Below are 15,109 nucleotides of genomic sequence, written 5' to 3' on the forward strand. Positions count from 1 at the left end.
TCCAAAATACAAATTTCTGTAAATATCGTACTGTGTGATCATGATATTTCATGTGTGCAAGAGACAATAACACACTCATTTGCATATCATTTGCATGGAGGTATGCAATCTTATTTTTGGTATTGCACTGCAGTGTAAATACATGCACCACTAGTATGCAAGTAATTATTGGTACATGTATGCGCACGCACACACACACACGTATATTCAAAATAGTTCATTTGTTAAATGTGATGAAATTTCTTAATGTCCTAAGATGAGATTATTTCTGTATCATGGAATGGTATGAAACAGAAATGATACCATACATTTGAACTTTTCATAAAACAATTATCAGGTAACAGAGTATAATCATGCAAATAATAACAATTCTTCCGTTACAATAAACTGATACATTGAGTGGTAAGGACTTGACTATAACTTACAAGTAAATATAATCTAGAAGTGAATGATGACTACCTTGCAGTATTAAGATATAATACAATACAAAAGGTTAACTCATTTGGTGGATAAAGGAAAACAGTCATGCCTTGCTTTTCAGTTTGTCAAGTAAGGAACATCCTTAGAAATCAGAATAGGAGTTGGGAACTTCATAGTTTCTGAATTACACTACTATTTTTCCAGGGATAGTTTCTGATGACAGTTCTATAATAGATGTAATCAAGATCTTCAAACCCTTTTATATTCGGAATTCCACAGCATTTCTTGTTTGCAAATGAAACTCTAGTGCAGAGTATCTCTTCGGTGAATACTTTTGATGACATAGAGAAACCTAATATGGAAATACAGCTGCCTAATATGCAAATATTGCTGCCTTATAGGATGTGCATGTCGTTAGTGTTTCTGAATCATTCGATCGTAAACATGTACTGCACCATGCCATTTCACCAAATATTTGATGACAAATCGCTAATAACTCATGGAACACACAGACACTGTAACAGAGTGATACACAAAGAAGTATGTGGCGAGATGTATGTATAAAACTTATGTAGCAGTTAAGGCCAAAAAAAAAAAAAGAAATGTTTCTGGTCATGTCTTTTTTCCAAAAACGGTGCGACGACGCGATTTTTTTTTTTTTTTTTTTTTTTTCCCCTCCCCTTCAATGTTAATATATATACATCACACACTATTCAGTGTTCACATATCACATATAGTGTTCAGTCAGTGATCATGGGCCTGGGCCCTGGAGAATTTTCTCTTTCTTCTGAGTCGTTTTGGTTTGGTTGCATAGCAACCACTGCAGGTTGGGTAGATGTTGTAAGGATAATTTGGAACGATGGGGGTCGATCAACCAAAGAGCATCTCCTAAAATGTTGACAAATTGGTCGCCAAGTGATCTGCTGTTATAATCCCATCTGAGGTTCTGTCCCTGCAACCATCGTATCATATCATTGTGCAGTTTAAAACGTGCGTTTGGTCGGTCAAGCTGTCGTTGTTTTGGCCACGTTTTTTTTTCTAGCACCACCCATCAACAGTTGAAATGCATTCTGCACTGGTACTGGTCTCGACTCTTTCTGAACATCACCAGTTAAATTAAAGGTGATAAACTTTCCAAACTCGATGACCGCAGACATTGTCACTGATAATGGTATCGTTTGAAACTGGCCGGTGATTGACGTACTCACGCTACTTTCCACGGGAAAGTCAGCATACGCTGGCTCCAGTACAATTCTATCTCCAGTATTCAGAACACCCCTGCTCAAGTCATGGAACAGCCTTTAATAGTAAGGTCACATTTGGCGATGCGTCGACAAGGCCAAACGTAATCTGAACTGAGATTAACATGTCAATAGGTGAATTAGGTCTGACAGCCATTTTGGGTAATACTTGTACCCTGCAATATTAAACATTCCCTAACACCCGTGCGCGATGTGTGTGCATTCATCTTGATGAGTGATGAACTGTGGGTAGAATGTTATGAGAAAGGGGTATGAAGCCCGCCACCAGTGGCCATTTTCAATTTTTGAACAAGCTCAAAAAGCTAGCTTGCCGCCAGATCGGGAAAAAAGGAGTGACGCGCTGGTGTTGAAGTGACGCGCGCGCTGACCAGAAACATTTCTTCTTTTTTTTTTTGGCCTAATAGAGTAAATTTTTATTTCTTTACAGAGAGTGAAAAATCTACAGTTGAAGAACTTAAACCAAGTGAAGAAGATATTGGCGATGGATCAACAGAAGTTGTTGAAGGAAAACATGAAAAAGTGCACGAGATTGATCAGACAGAAAAGATGTTGCAAGAGGTACCTGAGTCAGAGAGAGTTTCCCAAAGACCAAATCTTTTATCAGTTTTAGCTACCATCAAAGAGAGATTAGGACAGCCTCCAGAGCAGCTTGACACAAAGTTATTAGATAAGGAACTTACAACTGCTATGGGGGAAGTACAAAAATATATGTTAACCCCTGATGATGATATCAAAGTAAGTGATGGTGTGGAGACAGAATCAAGGTCACTTGGTAGAGGTATGAGAACAGTAAGAGCACCAAGATGGACAGAGAGTTATAGAGATTGGGTACCTGAAAAAGAACAAGTGAAGCAGCCATCTCAGACACCACGGTTGGGAAGAAGGAAAAGAGGGAGACCGAAAAAGCACATCCTGGAGGAGGGTGATGAAGAACATGTCATAAGCCCACAGAAGGTGGTAAGAAGACGTGGAAGGCCAAGGAAGTATCCGGAATATGCTGTAGACTATTCTCCTATATCTAAGGAATCTAAATCTGAAAGGGCCATGGAGATACCGGAAAAGCAAGCAGAAGAGGATTGTGTGACACATAAATCTGAAGGGGAATCTCCAGATGCCATTATTCCAGAATCAAATGAACAATCACTGTCATTGATTGTTGAGAATACAGTGGAAACTAAGGACCAGTCAGAAACAACTCCCCGGCATAGTTCTCGTAGACGAGGTCGTCCAAGAAAGTATGAAGAGTTTGAGGGAGATATAAGTGAAGCAACTGAAAAGAATAAAACAAGGAAAAGTAAAAAGTCGTTGTACATTTGTAAAGAATGTGGGGAAGCCTTTGCTTCTGTTTCCTATCTTGAAACCCATATGAACAGACATCTAGGTATAAAACCACATACATGTACTATCTGTCAAAAGTCATTCCTGCACTCAAACAGTTTAAAAATTCACAAAGTTGTCCACTCAGGAGAGAAATCGTATGTGTGTGATGTCTGTGGAAAAGCTTTTGCACAGGCAAGTACTCTAAGGGACCATAAAGTGACTCATACAAAGGAACGACCTCATAAATGTAAGGTATGCTCTAAAGGTTTCACCCAACGGGGGAGTCTCCTCTCGCACATACGAATACATACTGGTGAAAAACCCTACAAATGTGATTTGTGCGGGAAGGCATTCACACAAGCCAATGGTTTGAGGACACATAAATTGGCCCACTCAGGCGAGAAACCGTACAAATGTACTGAATGTGACAAAGCATTCAACACAATATTTAAATTGAAAGCGCACAAGCCGATACACGCTGACAAAATGCCATATCCTTGTGATAAGTGTGAGAAGGCGTTTTCAATGTTATGTCAGCTGAGAAACCACAATCGGAAAGACCACCTGAAAGAGCGGCCATATTTGTGTGAAGAATGTGGTAAAAGTTTCGCAGACACTAAAACAATGTACCATCATAAGAAAGTTCACACAGGAACAAGACAATACAAATGTAAATTTTGTGAGAAGAGCTTCTATAATCAGTCGTCCGTCGTCAAACATGAACGCATTCATACAGGTGAAAAGCCGTTTGTATGCGATGAGTGCGGCAAAGCATTTAACCGAGCTGATAATTTACGATCTCACAAGAAAATCCACTCAAACGAACCCAACGAGCATGCCTGTATGTCATGCGACAAAAAATTTAGAGTCCTGTCATACCTCAGAAAACATGAAGAAACGGCACATTCAGTCAATGGATTGATACATGAAGAGAAAATAGGTGAAACATCACCAACTTCAATGCTGCAGACACCAGTCAGCTTACAACCAGCGACCACCACCACTACAACTACTATTATTCTGGAACAGGGTATAGGTGGTACTGACCAAGTAGAAGTTCAAGGTCAGGAAGCTTTGTCTACAGTAGCATCAACAGGGACTACATACGTGCTGCAAGTGGACCCCTCAGTATCACTACCTGTGCCTTCATGGTAAGTTTAAAGGGGCAACAACACTCCAGGAAATTGAGACATTTTCATAAGCTATGGCTTCTGGAGAGTCATTTCATGATTTTTACATCTGAAATCACCTGTGAGTGCTTGCGATTTCAGAGAAACATCAAGTAGATTTCGTGCCTTTATAGAGTATCTTTGTTATGGGATATTGCATTTGCATGATGGCAGTCAGCAGAAATATTGTATTCATGGTTGACAATGAATAAGCATGACTCCTGAGTGCTTATTCCCTTCAGTATAAAACGTGAGTTTTATGTTTTGAGGGAATTTTTCCATATGGAAAGTTACCACATATGCTTATTGTATTGTCTTGTTTTTACTGCACGAACCATAGCGTGAGACCCTCAAACAAACAATATTACTGCACGAACCATAGCGTGGAGACCCTCAAACAAACAATATTAGAACAACTAGGTAATGTGTCATCGAAGGCGTACATTTACACAATACTAGAATATTACTTAAATCAAGGTTTTAATATCTTACTCTCTTCATCGGAGTTTGAAAAAAAACCTTCTAACTCAGTGTGTGCCCTTTAAATATAAAATCATTTACTGAATCATATTCATTTCACTTTCAATACCATAACAGGACATGTGTAACATATTTTAATTAACTAATGTTTAATATTCATATTTCTCTTTTCAGGGATTCCCAAGTTGAAGTTCCAAGATACAGTGTACAAACAGTGCATGAAGTCCTTGATAGTGAAGTTCAAACAGCAGCTGCTATGCTGCTTTCAGCCACCCAGCCTAGTTTGACAGACAGGCATTAATACTCTGGTTGTTTCAGCCACCAAACGTGGTGTAGAAAACAGACATTGATATTGTGTTTTCAGCCACTGTGCACGGTTTAACCAGAGACAGTGGAAACAGCGAATGACGTCATTCTTGTACAGTGTCAATGGGATTATTTTCGGAATGGGATTCCAACAGATTATGTTGACCTCTTAATAGTTGACTTTTGATGGTTGCCATGGTTGCCTGTCCTTTTCTTGTCCACTGTCTATGGTTTAAGAAGTCAAGAACGCTATGCTTCTTTCAGACACTTGGTAACAATTGCCAGACAGGTATTAATATTGTGCCAATGAGCAGAGTTTAGGAAACAGTCAGTAATACTATGCTTTTTTTCAGCTACCCATTAACTTTTGGCAGACAGGTATATTGTGTTTTTAGCCCATGAGCACAGTTTATTTCAGACATTAATACTATGCTTCTTTCAGGTATTTAGCAAATTAGTTCGGCCACCAAACTGGGTTTAGTGAATAGACTTTGATATTATGTTTTCAGCCAATGAGCACACTTTAACGATCAGTCAATAACACTATTCTTCTTTCAGCCACCTGGTAACATTCTACAGACAGGCAACAGTATTGTGTTTACAGCCAGTGAGCATAGTTTAGGATAGACCATAATGCTAAGTTTCTTTCAGCTACTGAGCTAAGTTTTACATAGGAATAGATGCACAGAATTACCACTACTTTCAGTTACTAGGCATAATCTAGAAGATTACTAGTAAATGTGTTACGTTGACATGTCATGTTGTTTTTCAGTGATATCTGGTAAATATGGAGTTATCTTAAATCAATCTCCAAAGAATACCAGGTAGGAAACCTCTCAAAGTTTAGTAGACAGTAAGTAGTAATTTTATATGTCATTTGTCACCCATTGCAGTAGTTTGGCAGACAGAGAGTACTTTTCACCAACCAGCGTAGAGTGGTAGGCAGTAATGTTATGCCACATCTTACCAACTAGCATAGATTGACACAGACAGGTAGTACTTGTCACCAACCTGTCAAGAGGGGTAGGGAGATAGTGATGTTATGCCACTTGTAACCAACTGATATACGTATAGACTGGCAGAGAAGTAGTACCAACTAGCACAGTTTGGCAGACAGGTAGTACCAGCATAGTTTCATTAATGAGTAGAACTTTTCACCAATTAGAGTAGATTGGCAGGCAGATAATTGTATGTTACTTGTCACCAACCAGCATAGTTTGCCAGATAGGGACCAATTAGAGTTAAGTGACAGGCAGATAATAATTGTATATCATTTGTCACCACCCAGCCTACTTTCATTGACAAGCGGTACTTTTCAGCAAATGGTGTAGATTGGAAGACGTGTAATAATTGTCAGCAACTAGTATAACATAGTAGGCAGACATCAATGGTGTGTCACTTGTGAGTAGTCACTAACTTGTAGTGTAGCAGGCAGATAATAATGTTATGCTGTAAAGATGAATTGAAACATTAATATTCAATGAAAATGGTGAAAAATAATCATATCTGACAAACATGAAGGTAAAATTATTAAAACAGTTTACCAAAAAGAGCGTTTTAAATGGAAATTCTTGTACTTAGAGTCAAACAATTTTTGGAAAAACCACTTTTGAGCACAAATGAATTTCTTAGGTTCAGTAGTGCTATATGTATGGAAAAGTGTGTGTGTGTGTGTGTGTGTGTGTGTAACTTAAAGTAAAAAAACTACTGGACCAATTGCCATGATATTTGATAGGTATATTACCTTGGGTGTCTAGTTTGTGTGATTCCAATATGGTGTGTGATTTTTGGTCAAAAGCGTAAACTCAAAAACTACTAGGCAGATCAGTCGGAAATTGTGTAGGAATGTTCTTAGGGGTGTTAAGATTAAGAACTGTTCATGACATGACATCAGTGATATGCAAATTAGGGCTAAAAATGTGTCTTATATGGTCAAAAATCTATAATTCCAAAATTACCGAGCAGATTTAGCTGAAATTTAGTGGAAACTTTCTTAGGGGTGATTAAATTAAGAAATGTTCATGACATGAGGATGCAATCAGCGATTTGTAAATTAGGGCTAAAAATGTGTCTTTTGGTCAAAAATCTATAATTCCATAACTAGAGCAGATTGGGCTGAAATTTACTGTGGATGCATCTGGGGATGTGTAGATGAAACTTCAAAGTGTACTCATAACATTATGATCCTGTCTGCAACATGCAAATTAGGTCTACAAATGTAAATTTTGATTAAAAAAACTTGAATGTTGAAAACGACATATTGAATGGGGCTGAAGCTCAGTGGAGAAGTGTCTGGGGGGTGTTATTCTGCATTTACTATTCAAAACATTTTGACACAACTGCTAGTAACCATGACCACACCCTTAGCAACAGTGAAATGATGATGCCTATAACAAAGATCACAGGGATGCGTAGGTATGTGAATAAAGTTTCAACAAATGTATGCAAATATGCCTAGCAACAAGGCCATGGCCATAGCAACAGCCAAATGATGTGTATTGCAAAGGTGAAACCAGGGAAGGGTAGGTAAGTAATAATGATTCCAATACGCTTAGCAACAATATCACACCCATAGCAACAGCAAAATACTGTTGTGCTACGCCGCCATTAGTGGTATTTTTCTAAATTTTCATGAACATCTTGCCAGCATTGTCAGGGATGTATAGAGGATTTCATTTTATTTTATATGGTGCAATGAAAGATGTTCAAATTGTACAACCCCAGTAAAATATTATTAACCATTGTATAGAAATATGCTTTTTTTTGTAGAAACGTAATAATAAAACCAAGTGATGCCTAAACATGGTAATGCTAGTATGGGTGGGTGGGGCTGGAGGGGTGGGAAATATACACATTCATACTTGCGTTTCTTTTGCTACAATTTGACTCACTACACCTCTGAAAGTATGCTACAGAGAACACTTTTGCAAATATCTCGAGTACACCAAACTTGCACTCGCACATCATGGGGTTTTGTCAAATTACAAAATATTTCTTTCTGGTTGGAAAGCTTTAAACTGCACAAGTTGTGTATGATAAATCCCTACCTTTCAATTTGAAGGAAGTCACGTTTCGACACGATAATCTCATTGGTTTATAATAACGCTTCACTTTAAATTTTATTTGCTGAGAACAAATCATGGTCATACTCAGAATAAATTAGCACATTTTGTATTTTTCGCTTTGGGTTTACTATGATAGACTAATTTTTTTTAAATATTATTATGTGGATTTGTATGTGCCATTGCTGTTTGTCACAACAAACTTCTACATTCGCAGTTTTTGTATATATGGATTTATGTACATTAGGCCTGTGGCCACGGTACTATGAATGTCTAGCTAAATTTGTAAGTAGATTAAAGAGTTTCTCTAGCTATGGTGGAATGATTTTCAGATTTGAAAGCCAATGATTTGTCACTTGGCAAGAGTGAGTTTAGTGGACACCATTCACAAACCGTATAGAAACAGAAACTGATTGGGTTCATTGTCTATGATTAATGTCATTGCCTTCAAAAAAAATTCAATTTGCTGTCATCTTCAAAATGCTGTAACTGGGAAGAATTTGAAGAATTTGGTATTTATAATTTATAATATATTGGAAATAAAATGATTCACAAATTGATCCGTATGGGACGCCCATTTTATTTGTTGCTTGTATGGATATGATGCCATGTTAATGTTAATGGTACCATATTGCTACCGATTTACTGGGTAAGATACTTAAACCAATGTAACAGAACACCTCTGATACCACACTCTAATTTATGAAATGAAATAAATACCCAAGTTAATGGTTCCTAATGCTTATTAGCCATATGGATGAGAAATTGATATATATTTTGGAATGTTAGCACAACTGAACTGAGTTTCAGTAGTGCTATAGGCCTTGAGATGAATTTGTGTGTGTGTGTGTGTGTGTGTGTGTGTGAAAAACTTAATAGTAAAAAAACCAACAGGAGTGAAACTTGGTGGAATGGTGTCTAGTCTGTGGATTGAGTTTTGCTAGCAGGCGAGGCAGATATTTGGTTGTGATGTTTCTATGGGTATCCTGATTGAGAATTGTCCAGCACTTCTTGTTTACATGTAAATAGGGTCGAAAAAGTGTGATTTTGTGGTCAGAAAAAATCTTCGAATGTATTTTATTCTCAGTTCAGAGTATGAAGGGCAGACAAGACAAAAATGAATTTCATCTTCTACACTATAGTATTGGTTTCACAAAGAGTACAACTTTTTTCCAGACGAGTATAAGGTAATTGAGGATCTGTTTCGATATGCAAGCTAGCAATGCAAGGAGATTCTAACATTTCTGTCATAATATTTTGAGATAATGCTCCTGCCAAATACATTTACATTTCCCGTATAAGTGAAGGTTTTGATAACGATCTGTAGTAGCTTTGGTTGTGTGTCATTTAGATATAATTTACTGTCAGATTTAGAATATACTAACACTGGCCTACCTGTTCATTTCACAAGATTGCATATTAATTGGACATGAGTATGAAGATAATTAACTTAATCCCACACAGTAGAAATGAAGTGTCAATGCCCTTACTGTTTATCTCATTTCAATATGCTTCATGTTAAACTTGTAACCGGTCGATCGGTTGGGTTGTAATGAGTTTATGTGGCGTGGGTGGGTGGGATGTGATGAGATGAGATGGTTTGGATGAGTTGAGTTTTGCTAGGCTAGCCAGTTTTGATTGAGCTGAAATTTGGTTGTGATGTGTCTAGGGGTATCCTAATTGAGAATTGTGCATCATAAGATGACGTCCATGTTGACATGCAAATGAGGTCTAAAAGTGTGATATTTTGGTAATAAACATATTGTCGAATGTAATTCTTTCTCAGTTCTGAGTAGACAGGACAGACAGGACAAAGGTGAAATTTGTCTTCTACACTATTGGTTTCACGTCACAAACAATACATTTTTCCTGACGATTATTGCGTAAGGATGACTCTTTTTATGTTTCTCGTTATTTTTCATAGCAACTATATGGGTAGGTCAGTCAGGGTATTTTTTTAAAAAGTTTTAAAAAAAAATCTTCACGATTTTCTGCCTCTCCTTTTCCTCCTCTGTATCTTCTTTATTTTGATTCCTGGTAACAAGCCCTTTCCCAACTTCTCTAAACAATTGGCATGTTCGCAGCCCCCCCCCACCCACCTGAATAACTACCGTCATCAAAGAAATACTGTGTCGTTTCCGCCGCCATGACTGTAGATGACGATGACAGTCTAGACACTTGAAAAAGTAATGAGAAACATAGGGCCACACTTATAATGTATTCAGATGAATATGGCATTATGGTATGTCAAATTGGTACTATTATAAAAAGCCCCACAATTCTGGTTACAAAGAGGCTCTTTCTATCCTCGAGCACCTCTATGAATCTGTTATCGTCAACTCGAATTTGCTTCTGAATACAGTGGGGGCATATGTATGATAAGAGTCACAGTCAACCAAAAACAAATATCCTCTGTCCAATGGTGTAGGCAATGGTTGGGTGCAACCAGATCTATATTCTAAACGACGAGGGCGAAATTCAAACTAGCTCATGTTTAGACCTGTCTGCATCCATCTATTGTGACATGGTTTATAACTGTGAACAGAAGTTATTTATGAAAGTTCCTGCGTAGACAGTGGAGGCGAAACATCTAATGTAATGGTTCCTGTTGATGTTTGATGATCTATTATATATGGCTATTATCAAACCTGGTTGATCACTGAAACTGACCGCGACTATAACTTCCTCTGTACGTTGTGAGTACACTTTTGTGGGCTTCAGTTACAGACTATGGCACTTTGATATACATTTTGCGGACGTTTCTAGTAAAAACATACTGATAAAATTATATTATAGCAGTGTTCTCCCCATTTACCTTTTTTCGCATGCAAATCCTCACATTCTCTTGATTTAAAAAAAAAATTCTTCCGATCAAAGTACAATTCTGAATCATTCAATTGTTGCCATATTTCCAATAGTTCTATTTTTAAAAATATGGTTATTCCTGATTGCAAGTATTCCCTGTCTTGTATGATGTGCATGGGCAGTAACAGTAAACCTGATAGGAAATGATACAACTTTGTTTTCCAAATTTCGAAAAGAAATAAAAAACCCTGGGTTTTTTCCTTTGATATCTAAACCTTTGGTCCGAATTCCACCAGTAGCGATCAGTTCCTATATTTTCACAAATATTATATCAAAAAAATATATATTAATTTCTAATTGTAGCCATTTCCTGTAGTACGTAGCATGGTATAAAATAACCAACAAATCGTAGAAGTGTACCAGCAAAACTTAAACTGAACTCTAGCACACATTAGTGCGTACATCGATGGTTGAGCTTCTGAAGTGTGGGTGACTTAACGTACGACCGTGCCTACCCTGTCATATTGGACCACGCTGTGAATATATTATTCATGATGGGTAGAGGGGTTATTTTTGGAAATGCAACACTGTGTTACCAATGTTCATTTAGTACAGCTGCGCCTTCTATGTTAAAGCGATCTGATATGCAGTCCGTTGTAAGAAGAATCTCGAGTACTGAAGGGGTTAGAGTTGGACTTTTGGGAATCTTTTTGATTTGGTGTGTGCTTATTCTATGTGTCTGCTGCGTTGGGAAATATTGGAAAACAGTTGAAGCGTCGAACAGATACACGCGAGATGTATATTACGAAAATAGAACAGGTATGTTACAGCATGTATGTTTGACAAAGTTTCTATTTGTGATGAAAAGTATGCAAGGACGCGTGTGATCTTTGATTAGTGTTAAGATGCGTTAATTCTCAAGTGTGATAAAACTGATTTTCAGCAGTGCGGCGATAGAGGTGCTGTCTCTGTTTAAGTTAAAGGTGGATCATAGATGCTTTAGGAACACATTGCCGTGATGCACTTAAAACCATGTTACCCGAAATAGAGCTATATTTTATGTATGGAATACCATAAACCCCGAGAGATTGACACCGATAGTTTACAGTGTAACAATATGCTAGGATAATGATATCTTGTGTGGAAGGATAATGTAACAAAGTCAGACTTTGAAATGTAGCTATAATGTTAATCAGATTTATGAAGCCAGACGATGTAATGTAGCACTGTTTACACCGGCACCAACTGGGAATATTTTTCACCACATAACCAGATATATCCTCTAAAAATGGTTTAATTACTTATAATAAGACAGTTTAATTAATGGTCGATATTATCCATATGTAGTGGAGTGGCAAGTTTAAGTCTTGATGAGGGAAAGCTTAGTTTTGAATATGTCAGCATGTTAAAACTGCTATGTACTAGTTGTAACTGGAGTATCATTGTTCGATCGCCCTTCGATCAGGCAACCACAATACGTTCACTAAAAATTGTTAATATACCAATAACTAGACATTGTACATGTTACTCAGTAGTCAATATTATCCATAAGCAGTACAGAAACACGTTAAAATCGTGATCATCGTTCAGGGCGCTGATTTTTTGGGTGCGGACCCAAATGTCAATTTGATTTGATTTGATTTGATTTATAATGTATACCGCTACAAAAGAAATTACCAACATACACCACAGTGACTGTTCGATAATTTTTACGAGCTAGTGCAGCCTGAGATTTCTTTTGAGCGAAACGAGAAATGTTAGTAAGATTTGATTGCAGTCAGATACAGAAATGTAGCAATATTAGTTACATTTTTGTCGGGTCAGACGATAAAATGTAGCAACGAGTAAATTTTATATAGAGCTATTAATGAAATATATTTAGCATATCATGAAATATAATGTTCATAAATCACTGGTCTATATCACTGGTTCTGCTGTTTTTGAAATATGAGTCAAACGTCCAACATTGCCATACTCTACCCGATTAATTGTGCGATGGTATAATTATGTTATTCTCCAAAGACGAAAAAGTCAATTTGAATTACTGATCATGAGTAGATCTACAAAGCAATTGCTGTGCTAAAATTTCCGTGTTGTTCTGAAATGTAACCTTACTTGGAGTTTGTAAGACGTATATCACAACATTTAGCGTTCCTCGTTCGGCCAGTGAATCCATCAATCCATCCATCCCATATCCATCAAGCAAGCAAACATGCAGTCAGTCAGTCAGTCAGTCAGCCAGTCAAGCAAGCAAGCAAGCAAGCAAACAAACAAACAAACAAACAAACAAGCAAACAGACAGACAGTCAGTCAGTCAGACAGACAGACAGACAGACAGACAGTCAGACATTCAATTGACCGACCATGCAAATTGTTAATAATCACGTGTCAATCAGTGTAGTTACCAATCTGTGAACTGATCAGCTGATCATCGAAAATTTACCCAGTATTCTAACAACAATTCGTTGACATACTATATCATATCATAAATAATATTAAATTGTCTAAACAGTAGTAGCCAATTAATGTCACTTAGTCCTAGGCTATGCCAGTATGAGCAAAACTAAATGCCTACCAGTGTATATAAATATATAAAGTGGTGAGGGGTATTAAGTAGACCGCATGTTTCTACGATAATTGATGAGATGTTATTCCCATATATTTTTCTTCGTTCAGCCAAGGAAAATACGAAGTGACCTAAGGGGCCTTTGTCACTACGAGTCGCTAGATCGATACCAGTAATATCAAAGGAAAGTAATGGCCATTTATAACGTTTTGACTCATATTTAGAACTAGTGACGTAGACGCGCGTTGTAGGTGAATGACCAGAGTGTGTATTCCATATTTGTCGTTGAACCTGGCTTGTGCGTGTATGGTATACTATATAGAATTGCTTGTTCATCATATCCGCTGTCTTAATGAACTGTATCGTGTTGCAACGCTATACTTGTTACGTCACTATTGGCTACCTGAACAAAACTCGTATTATTTCAACACTGCTGCATGATATCGTCTGGCGCGGTAAAAAATCTAAAACTCACTCTGACTGTATCTGCAGTATTATTTTTGTCAATCAGACAACCAATAATATATTCACTGAACATTTTTCAAATATCAATAATTTGACATTGTACATAGTAAGTAGAGGTAAATATTACCCACAGTAGTATTGTATTAGAATACATTCATAATCGCGTTTTGGATGCTGATTTTTGGGTCCGGACCCCAGAATCAATTCATTTAGATTTATTCATACACGCTGGAGAGAGCTAGAGAGAGAGAGAGAGAGAGAGAGAGAGAGAGGGGGGGGGGAAAGATGTACTTAATCATACTGCCATTGTTTGTTAGATGACAATATATTCACACTATTGTTTTATATACCTCATTGTGTAACTTTAGGCTAAAATTTTCAGTGACAGGTTGCTATGAAATTGGTGTATACAATGAAAAGCATACGACACCTGCAACAAAACGTCCACCGGCTGAACGTCGACAAAAGTCGTACCAACTGCGCTTGAAAAAGATCTTACTAAAATTGCTACATTTTATCGTCTGACACAAATTTAAGTAAAATTGATAATTTTCATTCACAACATACCTTAAAAAGTGTATATATTGTTGGTATAGTAAGATAATAAACGGGTAGAAATGGATAGAAAAACAGGTAACGGCTCCGTCCCATGCGTAATGTTTTACGATCAAACAGGTTTAAACATGTAGAGTGTGTATTTATATTAATTTATATTTGTATGAATCGAAGCACAGGGTTGTCCTTTAATGTTGAGAGGAAGGTTTGCATCCATGTCTATGAATAGCAACCGGGACCTTTAGTAGTAGGGATCTCATTTTGACAGTCACGTCAAAATAGAAAACATCCACATTTTTAGTCTTGTTGTCAGCATATCCTACCCTTAGTATGAAATGTTGTTATTTTCCCTCATTGCCAAAGCGTCACTGCATGTATACAGCACTTCGCTTGGCGTTGGTATGTTAAGTCGAGGAAGTTGCTATGTCGCACTTGGGGAATACACAGACTTTCGATAAATGACTGTACATATGTTGTTGATACCCTGTTTGTTCTGCGTGTCAGCGTAACACAGAATTATCAGTACCAGCAGTATTCGAAAGGCTGCTAGGTTCAGCATGTTGCTGGTGTATAAATGGCAGACAAAGTGATCCATTTACAGGTCAGATTCTCACTGTGTGAACCACGGCCTTCTCAATTAGAAGTTCATACTCAACAAAACAAGGTTCTCAAAAACCTATTTCGTCCCATCACCGATAT

The sequence above is a fragment of the Glandiceps talaboti genome, chromosome 20, assembly GCF_964340395.1.
Source record: "Glandiceps talaboti chromosome 20, keGlaTala1.1, whole genome shotgun sequence".
Classification (NCBI taxonomy): domain Eukaryota; kingdom Metazoa; phylum Hemichordata; class Enteropneusta; family Spengelidae; genus Glandiceps; species Glandiceps talaboti.